The 16,618-nt window shown below is 45.0% G+C and overlaps 1 protein-coding gene across 4 annotated transcripts in view; it reads left to right on the top strand.

Annotated features, from left to right (window-relative positions):
- KLHL29 (kelch like family member 29) overlaps positions 1-16,618 on the top strand; it is a 1,368,521-nt gene that overhangs the window by 211,899 nt on the left and 1,140,004 nt on the right. For 3 of the 4 annotated variants that reach the window (XM_063915305.1, XM_063915307.1, XM_063915304.1), the window contains one exon: positions 14,148-14,235. The gene's annotated coding sequence lies outside the window, so the exon portion shown is untranslated. Of the gene's footprint in view, positions 1-13,464; positions 13,485-14,147; positions 14,236-16,618 lie in introns of those variants that run through there. The other variant, XM_063915306.1, reaches the window with a different exon arrangement.

Genomic DNA, 16,618 nt, shown 5'->3' with positions numbered 1-16,618 from the left:
TGGTTTGACGTAAAGAGGTTTTGACAGGACTGTCTAGTGTTTGCACATAGGGGAGCCATATGTCAAAGAATTTTGTTATTTTTTTCTCTTTATCTAATAGCATTTCTAACCATTCCATATGGAAAAGGTATGATATTCTTGGCAAAAATAGAGCTAAGGATAGGGAGTCTGTGGCTATCCATTGGGACAGTATTGTTTTTTTTCCTGCTGCTGCAATTTTGGTTAGTAATTGGCGTTTACCAGTCGGTAGCTTAGGAATAGGATGATCTAAGTGTAAGTCCCACATAACCCATTCCGGGGAAACCTCTATGTTGAGATGTAGTTTATCTCTAACATATGTTTGGATTAAGTTCCAAAATTTACGTACCTCAAGGCAACTCCATAAGCAGTGATAAATATCTGCATCTATCATGCCACATTTAAAACATTTGGAGTCAGAGGCCGTTCCCATTTGGAACCGTAGTTTTGGCGTAATATAGGATCGGTGTAGGATTTGATAGTTCATTTCTGCGTAAGATGCTGATATAAGGGTTTTATTGATCTTATTAAAGGCCTTAAGCATGGTGGGGACGTCAATGGATGGGAAATCTAGTAGCCACTTTACTAAACCCGTCTGGGTAGATTCCCAGTCAATGGATTTTTTAATGTATGTGTATAGCAGTGCAGTTGAGGGATGCATAGTCGGTGTCCTTTGTAAAGTGATGTCAAATGCATTGGTCCTATCTTCTGCAGTCATCAGGGCAATGGATGTTTTAATGTAGCTTCGTATTTGGAAGTATATGAATAGTGGAATTTTAAATTGTGGGAAGTTTTCGCAAAGATGTGGGTATGTGTAGACCTGGCTGGTGTCTTGGTCAATCAGTTGGTATAACAACCTGATTCCTCCATCTGATAGGGTAGTTAATGTAGTGCGTGCCGTAGTCCCCCTGAAGTCTGGGTTATGAGCTAAGGGGAGAAACATCGTGTTATAACTAGATATGCCCATTCTCGAACGTGCCTGTCTCCAAGCCGCACAAGTCGAAGTCAGTAGTATATTATTTTTGATCGAGGGTGGGAGGGCCGATGGGCGCATGTGTAGCAAGCTGACAAGAGAGAGTCCAGGGCAGAGAGCCTGTTCTAAGTCTGTGTTTGCAAAGGATTCAGTTTTATGTATCCAATCGATGGCATATCTGTAATTCGCTGCTAGCATATAGCTTCTAATACAAGGTAAGTTAACCCCTCCCAATTTTTGTGATTGGCTCAATTTAAATAGGGAGATTCTGGGTTTCTTTTGCGCCCAAATAAATTCACTAAAGGCTTTATTAAGAGTTTTTATGTCAGCTTCAGTTATTAGTAGGGGCAGCATCTGAATAGGGTACAGCAGTCTTGGGAAAGAGATCATTTTAATTAGTTGGCATCGTCCCAGATAGGACAGGGGTAGATGTTTCCATGTCTGGAAGTCCGCCAACATACGTGTTATAATTCGTGGAAAGTTAAATCTGTATAAATCAGACGGGTTTATGGGTATCTGAAGACCAAGATATGTGATTGATCGACTCGCCCATCGGAAGGGGAACTGGGAGTTCCATCCCTGCGTGGCTTTTGAGTGCAAAGCCAAGGCTTCCGTCTTAGATTTATTAATTTTAAACCCTGAAATCGACTCAAATGTCGCCAGCAATGATATCAGGCTAGGGAATGCGTACTGAGGGTTCGAGAAGTATAATAGTAAGTCATCTGCATAAGCCGTGACCTTAAGGTTATGATTCCCAATTTCAATCCCATGCCAGTTAGAGTTCAAGTAACAGTGTCTTATGAGAGGGTCTAGTGCCAGGTCAAATAGGAGTGGGGATAGGGGGCACCCCTGTCTCGTGCCTCTATGAAGTGTAAACGTGTCTGTGTTCAGGCCATTCACTGTAATGAACGCAGAGGGTGTGTCATAGATAGTACGAAAGAATTTAACGAAATCAGCTCCAAATCTCTGCCAGTGGAGCACCCTTAGCAAGTGTGACCATGACACGCGGTCAAACGCTTTGTCAGCGTCACAGCTCACTATCAAAGAAGACCCATCCGGCGTCTGTGTCGACCTGGTCAAAGCGGCCACTAGCTGTCTTATATTGTGCACTGATGTCCTTCCCTTTACAAAGCCTGTCTGTGATGGGTGTAACAGTTTGGGTAATACCATTTGCAGCCTGTGTGCCATTATTGTTGTCAGGATTTTAAAATCTTGGTTTAAAAGAGAAATGGGACGGTATGATTGAACCAAAGTAGGGTCTTTTCCTGGCTTTGGTAAGACTATCATACGCGCTTGGTTAAAGGAGGGCGGGGCAGCATCGCCGGACATAATGGAATTAAGTAGGGTCAGGAGATAAGGTGTAATGTGGGGTTGCAGTAATTTATAATATTCTGCGTTTAAGCCGTCAGGGCCTGGGGATTTTCCATTAGCCAGTTGTTTGATTACCGCCGTTAGTTCTAATTCTGTAATAGGGGCCATAAGGGAGTTTTGATCCTCTGTTGTCAGTGTGGGGGACTCTGCAGACCTTAGGAAGTTCATACCGCTAACAGTGTCATCTGGTGGAGCTGTGTATAATTCTTTGTAGTATGATAGGAAGGAGTCCGCTATTACTGCCGGGTCAGAAGATTTTTGGGTCTGTGCTTGAAGAGTGAGAATGTGCGAGGTGGGGCGCTGACTACGGACTACGTTCGCCAGGAGTTTGCCGGCTTTGTTTCCCCACCTAAAGTATTTATGTTTTTGGAAATCTAAAGCGTATTGGGCTCTCTCCGTGCAGAGGGTATCATACAGATGTTTGGTCTCTATATAAATCCTGCGAGTATCTTCTGTAGGAGAAGCTAACAGCGTGGCATATGAATCTGTTAGTGTCAGGCCGAGTTCACGAAACCTTTGGTTGAGGCGCTTACGTTTAGCAGCGACATATGCTATGATATAACCTCGTACTACCGGTTTGGAGGCAGACCAAAAGAGGCCGATATCCTCTGTGTGTTGTGCGTTGTCTCTAGTATAATTCAGGAAATTAGTTTCTAAATATGACTTAAATTCGGGAGAGTTGTATAAGTGAGAGGGAAACCTCCAATTGTAGGATGTCTGTTTAGGAGACTTCAGCTCAAGTGTGAACCATGTGGGTGCATGGTCAGAGATGGCAATATTTTCCACTCTGGAGTCATCCAACCTGGAAAGCAGTCCTGCTGGGAACAGCCAGTAATCTATTCTAGTTGACGTGGCATGTGGGTGAGAGTAGAACGTGTATTCTCGACTAATGGGGTGCTGGTGTCGCCATGGGTCTATTAGATGAAATGAAGACAATATAAATTGCAGTGATGCTGGTATGGAGTAACTGTGCCCACTAGCTGTACCGGATCTGTCCAGAGCTGGCTGTAAGGTTGAGTTAAAATCGCCTCCAATAATTAGATGACCTTCGGCCCATTCCTGAAGTCGAACATAAATGTCTGTAAAGAAGGCATTATGGTCCGAGTTCGGTGCATATATGGTCACTAAGGTGTATAATTCCCCCTCTAATTGTACTTTTAAAAATAGGAATCGGCCGTCTTCATCTTCCAGGGTGTCTAATATGTTGTATCTAAGAGATTTACTAAACATAATCATTACCCCTCGCTTCTTGGAGGTAAACGATGCAGTGTTAAAGCCCTGAATCCAGTTATCTCTAAGTACATTGGGATCTCCTAACTTCCAGTGTGTTTCTTGCAACATCGCTACATCTGGTCGCAGACGTTTAAGGTGCTGCAATATCTTTCTTCTTTTAATTGGGGTATTAAGACCCTCCACGTTCCAAGTAAGGAATTTTATATTCGTCTTACTCTCTGTAGAGGCCGCCATTTTAGTGTCAAATCTAGCCTATACCCTTCCTTTCGGACACATGTGACAGTAACATCCTGAATCGTGGGGCTCCCCATATCCCAGCGAGTAGGGAAACCCAGCTCAAGGCAGGGGTATTCGACCTGTGTTTTAACATTAATAACAATAGCGTTTGCAAACTTTGTGTTACAGTATATCCATTTTTCACATTTTTATGAACCCATAACAGTGGTCCTACCGACTCACTATAAGCCATTAATATAACTCTGATCAGAATAATGGGAAGGGGGTAGAAAGGGGGGGGGGGGAGTGATGAAGAAAAGCACATAGAGGTAGGAGAGGGAGGAAAGGGCGGAGAGGCCCCGCAATTTGGAAATTCCAAGACAGGTGAAGTTGTTCGGCACAACATGTAATGAGCAATAATGATCAGCCATACATTACCAATCACGACCTCCATAAGGGAGATGATACAGATGTTAAGCTTATGAGGACGTTTTTGATCAGTCTCTATCATTGGAGGCAGATGAAGATTGACTTCGTACGGATTCTGCAAACGTTTTTGCTTCCGACGGTGAGTCGAACAGGTACGTTTTGCCGTTATGTTGAGCACGTAGTTTCGCAGGGTAGAGTAAAGCAAACCGTATGCCCTCATCAAACAGGATCTTACAGGTGGAAGAAAATTCTCTCCTTTTCATGGCCACGCCATAAGAGAAGTCCTGAAACAGGAGTAACTTGTCCCCCTGATAGGAAAGTTCCTGAACTTTGCGATATGCGTCCATCACTTTGACCTTGTCTGTGTAATTGAGAAATTTGAAAATGACCGGTCTAGGTCTGCGGCGGTCTGTTTGGAAATCAGGACCAATTCTGTGCGCCCGTTCTATTGCCAAAGTTTCACCATCTTTCAAGCAGCCCAATTCGAGCGGTAGCCAGGAAGAGACCAGCGCCATCAGTTCCTTAGGTTTGACGGATTCCGGTAAGCCGATCATACGGAGATTATTTCGACGATTGCGATTTTCCAAATCTTCTAATTTCTCCTGTATCGCGGTGATGGAAGACGCTTGGGATTCAATTACCGAGCGGGCCGTGGTTAAGTCATCTTCTAGGTTCGATACCCGTTGTTCTACTTCGTCTATTCGTGTGCTATGTTCCTTTAGCTGTGCCATGGTGGAATCGATAGCTTCCTTCAGCCCTGCGAGTTTCTTGTCTAATAACGGTGACAATATATCAGATATTTCTTGTGCTCTGGCCACGGCGTCCATGGTGTATCTCGCAGGGTCTGTTACGCCATCTAGGACACTGGCATTAGGCGATGAGGGTGGTGAATTAGCAAAAGCTGCAGCAGATGCTCTGGTATCTTTAGTTTTTGCTGGCGCAGGGCCTCGTCCTCCTCTCTGAGGTTTGGCCACAAATTTATCCATATCTTGTGCAGTATAAAAGTGTTTCAGCGAGAAACTAGATGAATATCTATATCCTGCCCAGCAGGGAGTATAGGCAGGCGTGCAGTCACTGGGTGAAGGTTAGTGATGCCTGGGTATGCACAGATTGTGTGTATCTGCTGCTGAATTATGTGTTAGAGGCCGCCTGTTGCAGGGACTAGGATGGCTCTGTCCAGTCCTTGTTAATGAGTTAAGGTGGGTCTAGATGTCTGTTGAACTGTGGGGGTTCAGTCTGATATAAGCAGACCTGTTTTCCTGGCAGTTGTGGCAGTGATTTGAGTGTGGAGCAAGTGTGACACTCAGCATGGTGCACTCACCCCCTTACTGGTCCTCTCCGGCCACTCTCCCCCCCCAGACGCCCATCCGTGTTCCCCCCCGGCTGTGTCCTTCTTCCACCAAGGCTCGGCGGGTCTTGTGGGGAAAGGGTCGGAATGCTGTTCTGCCTGTAATGGCAGCGGAGGGTGGGAGAGAGCCCAGCGTCGTGCCCTCACCTCCGTGCAGGTCTCTCCAGGCCGCGGCTCTGCCTCTGGTATGTGCGTGCGTGCAGCGTCTCCCGGCTATACTTCCCGCCGTCAACCGCAGCAGCAGCCCAGGGCTCCGTGTGATGCCGGCCGAGCAGGTCCCCCAGCCGCAGCCGCCTCTGACAGTGTGTCGGGACGAGGAGGGGAAGTTAGGAGTGTCCGGCCACAGCCAAGATGGCGGCCGCAGACAGCATGCGCCACAGCTGGCGCTCGGACTCCGGTGAAGAGGGCGGTGGGGAGCCGGGTAGATGGTTCCCTCTTGCCCACCAGTATCTCCACTGGCCCCCGGTGTGTTTTCGGGGCACAGGTCCCAGTACGTGACCCCCAAATCGCTTTCAGGGTATCAGGGGACGGAGAGCTCTCTTAAAAAGCAGCCTGCAGGGGGGTCCGCCCACCGGAAGTCCCGTCAAAGTCTTTCTTAAAGTGCCCATGTCTCTTGCGGAGCCCGTCTATCCCCATGGTCCTTATGGAGTCCCAGCATCCTCTACGGACTACGAGAAAAAGATTTACCAGTAAGTTTAAAATATTATTTTACTAGGTGATTCATCGCGCCCTATAGGGCGCTCTTCGCACCGTTGTAAGGGGCTGCACCCCCTTAACCCTTGCACACCCTTGTGGTGTGCAATATTTTTATTATATGGAGTATTACCTCCAATCATAATTGTGTTAGTGGTTAATTATTGCACGGACAAAGGACGTGCGATGGTTAAGGGGTCGAAGCCCCTTTCAACGGCGTGAACAGCGCATGCAGGGCCTGATGAATCACCTAGCAGGTGCTGTGGTTGGGGGAGTGGCGGGTGCGATGCAGATTGAGTCCGGGGGTGCCGCGAGTGGGGGAGGGGTGGTTGTGGGGGTGCTGTGAGTGGGGGAGGGGCTGGTGTAGTGGTGCAGCAGGTGGGGGAGGGTGCATGGGTACCACAAGTGGGGTTCCGGAGCCACCGCGGGTGGGGGAGGAGCTGTTGCAGGGGAAGGGGGGGAGGGGCGGGTGCGGTGGGTGGGGGAGGGCGGGTAATGCTTCTCCTGTTTCCCCTGGAAGCAGCTAAGCTGCTGTCCTCCCTTTGGCAGTGGCTCTCCCGGAGACTCGCACAGCAGCCAAGCAACCAGACACCATTGTCAGTGCCGGTGTCCCAACGCGCCGCATTACAGGGAAAAAGATGCACTCAATAAACTACAGCTCCCAGCAGCCCTAAGGGCTTAATGCTTCGGCGCTAAGGGCTGCTTGGAGCTGTAGTTTATTTAGTGCGTCTACTTCCCTGTAATGCGGCGCGTCGGGACACCGGCGCTAACAATAGTGACTGGCTGGCAGAACTGACTGACTCGCTGAATCAATGTAAAAGGTGAGAGTGCTGTGCACACCAACTGCACTGCACAGCACCTGTCACCTTTTACATTGATTCAGCATTCAGACATTACCCTCCGTGATATCACTCACTCTATCCGTTACATTAGCCATCTCGGGGCTTCCAGGCCGGCAGCCCAGGTGCTGTGTTGCGGAGTCAGGGCCTCTGGGGATCTGGATGCGGCTGTGATCACGCACAGAGGAGGCTTCGGGGCTCAGAGAGTATGCGGCGCAGGGAGGGTTATGAAAGCCTTCCGCTGTGCCCTTTCATACACATCTATGCCAGTGGCCGCAGCAGCTTTTGTTCCACCTGCACCGCGGCTAGGGAGTGGGGATTGTTGATGGCGGAGGGGGCAGGCGGACTGGCAGCAGGACGTAGGACACTGCAGTAAAAGGTTTGTTTTTTTCCCTATCTACACCGCAGAGACTTGCTGCAGATGCAGTGGCATACCCTCCAGCTGCACCTTTTTGGCATGTACAGTACCTTTTTTTTATGGTCTGTACGGATTCAAACTTCCATTGAAAGTATAGGAAAAGGGGCGTGGCCACACCACTTTACCCATGGCCAGCCCCCTTTTGGAATTTGTAGCGACTTTTATGTGTAAATTGTTGGAGGGTATGTTGCTGCAGATGTAGTGGGCCTATTTTAGGGTGTGGACCTGGAGCTGCAGCTTCATCAGCCCCATTGTTAATCCTGCTCTGGGAACACACACAGCAGCCAAAGGGTAGAGCCTCCCATTGGATGTAACCTGTGTGGGAGGGCGTTTCTCACCCAATCAGCTGTGGACTGATAGACCTGCCACTAATCCAATGAGAGCTCCTAGCCACGCCCAGCGTTACACACAGGCACAGAGTCACAGATCTGGGCTATCATATAGGAGATATCTCAGTTGATGTTTCCTGTTTAGTTAGAACTGGTTGCTAATTTTTTTTCAGCGGGAAGTTTTGATTTACTTTCAGTTTAGCAAAACAGAAACCATCTTTTCCTTTAGAAATACGAGAATGCGGGCTTAGTTTATGTCACATGACCAGTCCGTCTCACTCTGTACCGGTGCAGACTCAATAGCAGAGCCAAGATTGGATTTGTGTGATTATGGCTGGAGCTGAGATAGGCTCTGTATTCCTGCTGAAGAAACTCCAGTAAGTCGAGTACAGCAGAATTCTCCTGCAAGAGCTTTACTGCTAATTCGAAAACACCTTTCTGCACTGCCATCCAAGCTGTTAAAGACAGAGGGTGATTAATCTTATATACTCCCTGTCCCTGTGTACAGGTGTGCTAAGATATACCGAGATCAGATCAAGTGCGAGCCATCAATTGAAAATAAATGTATTAATAGATGTAAGGGGTAGGAGTTGTTAAGCAGTTCAGTGCTCTGGGCCTCATTTATGAAGAGCCAAATGTTTGAGGCACAGGAGGAAGTCCTCTATATAGGTGCTTTGCCCCAAGATTTGTACTGTGCATCCTGATTTCTGCCAAAGCCTAAAGGTGCTACTTGCAAGACAAAACAGAGGTTTGCCAACCAGTTGAAAGGGTTGACCAAGTTCTTTGCAGAGTACTGGCATGATGGTAGAACTCACATGCATGGAGGTGAGGCACCGGTGCCTCTAGGTTTGGGCAAATACAAGATTATAAAATAGAGGAGCACAGTGGATCCCTTTTGGGATTGTACCTTGCTGTGCACTGATCTGAGGTGGCAGAGATTGGATCTCATCTTACACTTATAATGAAACTTCTTCTAAAGTAGAGAAACGCATTGACAGGTAGAAGACCAGAATGGTTCCATGAGAGTAGGCCATCCTTGCAAATCCCACCCACTTCTCTAGCGGGGCAGTGAATCTCATCACCGTGGTTCGGCCTCAAACTTGTGATGAAACAAATCGCCCTTGCATCTTGGTCCTTTGACCTCTCAGCCAGAAGGTTATAATTTTAGGCCTAAGTATTGGTATATTGTGTTACTGATGCCAACAGGAACAGGAGAGATTGCTGACAACATGTGGGGTCCTCGGATTCAGAACCCTGTGGTTCTAGTGTGTGATAAGAGATGTATTGATAAAATGTGGTTTTGTGCAGGAATTCTCCTTTAAGTAGGGTTTCAGTAACCATTGACTAAAATGATGCCTAAATAGCTAAACGTTAATTGTTGACAGGTCCAGTGGAGTGTATTGCCTCAAAGCTATTTATTACAATTTGTTCTGTTGCTTGTTGGCTGAATTACCTGTACACAAGTGCTAACATTGCATGCTGCCATTTGGCTGCCTCTGCCTATAAACACAATTTTATTGGTCCTACTTCTATGTATATAATATTTTTTTTGCATAGTGATAATGGGAGCATGGGTATGAAGATTAATGGAGACACCCCCCCTTCCTCCCCCCAGTTATGCATTTGCCTTGAAATATGAAAAAGTATCTAATGCTAACAAGACCATCTATCAAAATCACTGAGCAGATGCTCGAGTTATTTAGCAATGTGCGTAATAATGCTCGCAGTGAAAAGAAGGGAATGAAAAAAACTAAATTAAATAACCATTTCCCATATGAAACAAATCTCACTCAGATAAGGAAAAGTCACTTAGGATGACATAATTGTCACTTAGAACTTTCACGTACAATCTACAGAATATGTTTTGTACATCAGCCAGCTCTTGTTTGCAAGCCTTGGTGGAAGCGAGGTACTTTGTAAAAAGCCATTTAAAAATGCCACTGACTATTTATTACACACATCCTAGCCTGTAATAATGGGCCTTATTTTATGTTCCTCCAGTTCATATTCCATACCTCCCAACCTGCCTATTTTAAGTGGACAGTTCCAATGTAATGGCTGTATTGACGATGACAGTTTTATCCCATGATAGTTTAGTGTTTTTTTAACATTTACACAGTGTTATAGGGGAGGGGATGGTGACTGGTGACTGTACGTGCCCCCGAGGGATTTGGCCACGCCTGTGATGTGTGACCACTCCCCATTCTAGACCACACTGGTATATAGGAGGTATGCTATATACTCTTAATTCACTTATATGCTGGAATGGACCAGGGTTCTAAAACAGCCCTGTCATCGTAGTCTATGCGCACACGATAAGTTTGGTCACAATTCATGGGGGTGTGCCACAGTCACGGGCACCTGGCCTCACGGCACACACAACGCCATCTCTCTGTATGCTGGGCGGCCAAGCTATCACTGCAAGAACTGCTGTGAAATCTTTGTTCCTTTACAGTTATATGTATTCCTTTTTCATGCTTGGGGATACTAAGTTAGAAATGTACATTATTTATTTTGTTCTTTTACATACCTAGCCCATGTTCTTACTCTAATAGTTTACTAGAGTATTAATGCTGCAGTAGCTTGCATAGCAACCTTCCTAGTGTGACTGTGAACCCCTGTATGTGCAGAACATGGCAGGATTACAGGAATGCCCTATAGAATAAACAAGGCGCCAGATTGGGAAAATGTCTGTCCGGTAAGGTTCTGTTCACCGCTACCTCCACCTTAAGGAGAAACATGGGGCTTTCCCAGCTTTTGGGCAGGATGCCTGTGCAGTCCTAACGCCAGTTCTCTTTGGACTAAGAAATTGGTGCGATAGTGTGACACAACTGCCCATGTGTCAATATATAGGGGCTTCTGCTGAATGGAAAGCGTTCCTGATTGTTATACAGCATTTGGTCCCACTACTTATGCATTGTCTGTGTGTATAATACCCTTATAACAATAATAAATATTGATTGAGCATGTTACCTTTGGGCTTAAAGTAATGTGCCTTAAAATAGTATATACTTGGCCACAAATCCCAAGAAATGTTGGATAATGTGTAAATTCAAGTAACTAAGGGGGTAATTCCAAGTTGATCGCAGAAGGATTTTTGTTAGCAATTGGGCAAAACCATGTGCACTGCAGGGGAGGCAGATATAACATGTGCAGAGAGAGTTAGATTTGGGTGGGGTGTGTTCAATCTGCAATGTAATTTGCAGTGTAAAAATAAAGCAGCCAGTATTTACCCTGCACAGAAACAATATAACCCACCCCAATCTAACTCTCTCTGCAAATGTTATATCTGCCCCCCCTGCAGTGCACATGGTTTTGCCCAATTGCTATCAAAAATCCTGCTGCGATCAACTTGGAATTACCCCCTAAATACAATGAAAAGTGCTGAAAAAATACCCCCCCCCCCCAAAAAAAAAAAAAAAAAACACTCACCCAGGTAGCGCTTGGTGATGATGGAACAACTTTCCTTTAAGCAGCCCTGAGTAGAAGAACCCCCCTTGGAAACCCACTGTTACCTAACATATGGGTTATATTTACAAAGCAGCTGCATTTGATTTCAAACTTTAAAACAAAACTAGTGGGAAAACACGCTGGGCTTTGGGGGAGCGGTTGGGTATGGAACCCCGATGGTCAGAATGGTGGCAGTAGAATCCCAACAGTGGACAGCCTAACCCTAAACAATCCCCTCACACACCTTCACCACCACCCACGCAGCCTAAGCCTAACCCCTCTTTTCGTCAGCCTAAACCCTACGCCCCCAAACACACAGCCTAACCCTCGTACTTACTTGTATTCTGATGCCCTTGGGGAAATGTATCAAAGCTTGGAGTGAGATAAAATGGAAAGAGATAACCTTGAATGGAGATAAAGAGGACGGACATAAAGTACCAGCCAATCAGATCCTAACTGCCATACCACAGGCTGTGTTTGAAAAATGACCATTAGGACCTAATTGGATGGTACGTCATCTCTGTCCACTTTATCTCTCTCCAAGCGTTGATACATCCTTTGCACTTAATTTGAATGCTGCTTTAAGTGTTGCGGTCTAACCAGCAAAGAAGCATTACCTACAAAGGCCACCGCCGCTACCTAAATATGCTCCAAAGCCACCAGAGCGTTGTGTTGCTTTAAAAACAACTAACACTTTAGCACGTGTGTTTACTCTGGATTCTGGGGTGGCGGCATCCATCTCCCTGTTGCTTTATGAAGAGGTAATAATAATGCAATGTAGAGAAACAATATAACTACAGGGACCTCTTCTCACCTCTTTGCCAGCCGTCGTGTTGGATTTTGAAGGTGCATTTGTCAAAGCAAAAAAAGCGCCATTATATTTCTGCCATGCAGTAGAGGCTTCCAATATATGAAACGGGGAAGAACATGAGCTCTGTCAAATGGACTCCTGTGGTTTATATTAGCCGAAAATTGTTCTGCCAGTTTGGTTTAGCACTTGCCATCCCGATAAATGCAGGAAAGTCTCCACTTCATGTACTACAGACTTCATTAGAAGAATTGTTATTTTTAATGAATTACCTACATTTATTCTATTCCGTTCAATTCCCTTGCTTTGCCTTTTCTGTGTGGTCCCCCCCCCCCCCCCCCCCTCCCTTCAGCTAACGTCTGTTGTTGGTTAATCTACCTGCAACGAAGTTTGCAGGCTGGAAGGTTTATATTCAGGCGCTGTGGGGAATTGTTAATTCCGGATTCTTCTCTCGCAGCAGCGAGAAGCCCTTTTTTGCAAAAAAATAAATAAATTTTTTTTTGCAAAATGTTTTTTGATACAGAGAGGAAACAGATTTCTGTATCTCTGCCACATTAGCCTGTATACAAAATTGAACATACTGTACTAGATAGCTGTGTTCTCTAAGCCGTATTTATTTTTGTTTCAAGAACTGTCTTGTTCTGCGGGAACTGGAGAAAAAAAAAAGTGACATTCTACCGGGCTTACTGTTCAATTATTGGACAATCCAACTGGGATTTCCACAGCAGCTGCTAATGTATAGTATATATTGGGCGATCCTTGTTGCGTGCTAATATGTCAGTACATGAAGCTGAATAAAAATCAGCCAGAGAGCCCTTGCCTAGGAAAATACAATAGAATGTACTGTAAGGTGTTGTTTGCAAGTACTTATACTTGGTTGTGGTATGCGTGGCCCCCAGTTATCATGTCGATATGATCCCAAAGGCGTGATGTAATGAAGTTCGGGGCCATGCAGGATTTTTTAAGGGGCAATCATGTAGAAGGTAAGGTTTAGCCTTGTACATGATTACATGATTGCCCCCAAGGGCGTAGGTGCAGGAGGTGCGGCTTCTACGGGGCCCATGCCACCTCAGGGGCCCAGCCTTCCTCTAAGCACCTAGTTGCTGAGCCCCGTCGGCTGCTGTAAGTGCTTCCATTTCTCAGCAGTCTGCAGCCACATCTGCTCTGGCGGCCAGCTCCTCCTCTCCTGAGTCCTAACTGATGCTGGGAGTAGGCATGGCTGAGCCTGCAGGTACATCCCCGGACCGCGGTCACACCTCCTCCCATCGTCAGTAAGGAGAGACGAGACAGAGCCGACCGGGATGGCGAGCAGAGCAGCACACTGCTGAGAAATAAAAAGCAGGCAACAGGGCACCGATGGTGAGTGCCCGTCTGTTGACACTTGTGGTGGGGTCTTTGGTTAGTCCGCGGGGGCGAGGGTGTCTCCGTGGGCAGTCCATGTGGGGAATTTGGTGTTTGTGAGTAGTCCAAGGGGAGGGGTCCATCCCGCACGGCCGCCGAACTTGGGCTTCATTACATCCCGCACCTCATCGTAATAAACGCTAATGTGCACAGCCTAACATCGCAGCTATGTCCAGTACACATCACAGAGAATTGGATCCCACCATTTTGGCAACATTTTTGGCTTTTAAAAATATTTATAGTTATATTTTTGAAACAAAAGCAAAAATACAAATTGAAAAGGTTCATTTAAACGTTGCACTGGGTGAAAACCCATTTTAAGGGTGGATGTATGTTTTTTTTTTTTTTTGGCGTATATTAAAGTGGTTTCCAAGCTATGTACTGTAGTTATGTGCTTGAGCGTTGAAAAGATACTAGATTAGGTTCCCACTTCCCTCTCCCTTCCCTACTGTCTATAACAGAAGAGATTGTTACTTTGTTGTAACCATCTTGATGTTCTCTTCCAAACAGCTAAACCGTAGGGATTCAGTGAAGTTTATGTTAAGAAATTGGGATAAAATGAAGTTAAACATAAATGCAAAATATGTGAAATGGGTTCTAACTTTCCGTTTGCTCCTGTAGGATATCTGACCTCTGGGGAGCCTACCATTGCTACTGCTATTGTACTGTTGATGGAACAAGGGGACCTGCCAATTCAGAAAAAATACAGGTACTTGGGGGTATAATTTTTTATTTTTACTGTTTATTACATTTGTTTTGTAAATGTTTCATTTAAAAGTTTATAAGATAAGTGTCTGATTCATTAGACAGTAGACAATTCAACTAACCTTTATTAACAATTGGGGACTATTAATGAACAGACTTAGACAAGATTTAGTATTGTGCACCAGTATATTTGCAGCACTGGGACATTGGTAAAATGTATTGCATTGCTCATATACACAGCATAGTCCCGTATTTTGAGTTGAGTGTATCTTACTGTATATGTGTACCCACTTACACTTGGAGAGGCGAGTCAGGGGCAGGGGTGCAAGTATGCGGGTACGCTCGGGTACGGAGTACACTTAAGAATTTGGCAGTGGGTACGCAGTACCACCTGCCACACACTTTGCCATTACCACAATTATAATGTGCCACAAAGCAGCAAGACCATTGTGCTTGGCAGCATGACGGCTCCTCCCAGTTTGTCAGGGTTACTGGGAGTGCAACAGTGGCTGTATTTTCCTGTTATAATGGAGGCATTACTATATATTGTTATTAAATGGGGGCATTATTACTATATATTTCTATTATACTGGAGGTATCACTATATATTTCTGTTATACTGGAAGCATTACTATATATTGTTATTAAATGGGGGCATTACTGTATATTTCTATTATACTGGAGGTATCACTATATATTTCTGTTATACTGGAAGCATTACTATATATTGTTATTGAATGAGGGCATTAATATATATTTCTATTATACTGTAGGCATTACTATATATTTTTAGCCTTGCCTCCAGATTCCCCCCCCCCCCCCCCAAAAAAAAGGGTCTGTCATGTGGCCACGCCGCTAGTGTAATATAGCCACTCCCACTAGCAGCATGTGGCCACGCCCCCTCACAACACATGATCTAGCCCATTTTTCGTCACTCAGTACCACTAAGAAAATATTTCTACTTGCACCACTGGTCAGGGACAAGTTCAGCACTGCAGGGGCAGCAGGGCGAATGATTGCAAAAAGGTAAAAAAGTATCATAAGTAAGCCTATTCTAGATGAGTGAATGGTATCCAATCTTTAGGTCGACAATAAAATGGTCAACAGTCAGTGGGTAGGCCACTATTGGTTGACATGCATTGGTCGACACGGTCAAAAAGTCTATATGAAAATGCTCGACACAGCATATGGTTTACACAAGTTTTTCATGATTTTTGTTCCACTTTTCATACTTTACCAGCCATATGTACTACGATTGGGACCGGTAACCTTGCCCGAAGCTGCGAGGGGACACGGTACACTAGTTGTGGGTCCGTGTGCTAAAAGTAAAAAATTGGCACTCCAAAAACCCAAAAAAACCTCATGTTGACCTTTTCACATATCGACCATTTTCATGTAGACCTTTTCCTCGTGTCAACACTTTTTCTCATGTCAGCCGTGTGCAAGTCAACCTTTTGTGAATGCACCTCGAGCAGAAAATAACTTTGACTGTTATTACGTTAACTTCCACTTGCCATATGTATATAAATTGTGATACATTCGTTTGTTTCTCAGTTATACGACACTGCGGTTGTAACTTTAAATGCAGCGTTCTCATTCTGCTAACTGTCCATTGAGCCCTGCCAAACTACCTAAAAAAGAATAGTTCTACCTTCATCCGCTACAAGCCGTTTCCAATCCATTGCCGTCAGCCAACGTGGGTTTATCTGATTCTGTGTTTTGGCTTGGTAAACATATGCTTGATGAGTTTTAAGTTTGCTAATGTAACTTTCTTGGATGGCGTACCGAGTGCTGAAAGAGAACGAGCTCCCACTAGTTCTAGATTCCAAGGTGAAAATATTGCTGCCATGTATAGTAATTACTTTGTCGTTGTATTTTTTTAATGAAAGAACATTTATGTTAATTAAATGTTGAGTTGGTACATTTTAAGGTAGTCATTTTCTGAATCCTTGTGTATATAAACAATACCATCTGGAGTTGTTGGTAGCTTCTGCACGGGCAAATTAAAGATGTTATATTTTTTGTAATTAGTAATATAACTCCACATTCGGCACCCATAAAGTTCAATATATATGGAATTTTATTATCTTGCATAATTGCACAAACATAAAAAACCAGCATACTTCTAATACTGAGAGAAGCTTTATGTACTATAGAAATCCAGTCAGTAATTCCGAATTGCGTGTGGGCTGAGCTCTTCCGCACTACAGAACCTTGTCTTTCTTGACTGTCAAATGCTGACATCCTCAGATTTGATGTATGTGAATATTGATGATGCATGAGAGTAGATGAAAATAGGAAGATAGAAGCTATTGGAGTTAAAGTCCGGCGAACAGCTTTTTTCTTTTTACTCTTATGAATTATGTTCTGGGTAAAATTCATATCCT

The sequence above is a fragment of the Pseudophryne corroboree genome, chromosome 4 (assembly GCF_028390025.1).
Source record: "Pseudophryne corroboree isolate aPseCor3 chromosome 4, aPseCor3.hap2, whole genome shotgun sequence".
Taxonomy (NCBI): Eukaryota; Metazoa; Chordata; class Amphibia; order Anura; family Myobatrachidae; genus Pseudophryne; species Pseudophryne corroboree.
Note: the sequence above shows the minus strand (reverse complement) of the source record. Positions and strands in the feature narration are given on the sequence as shown.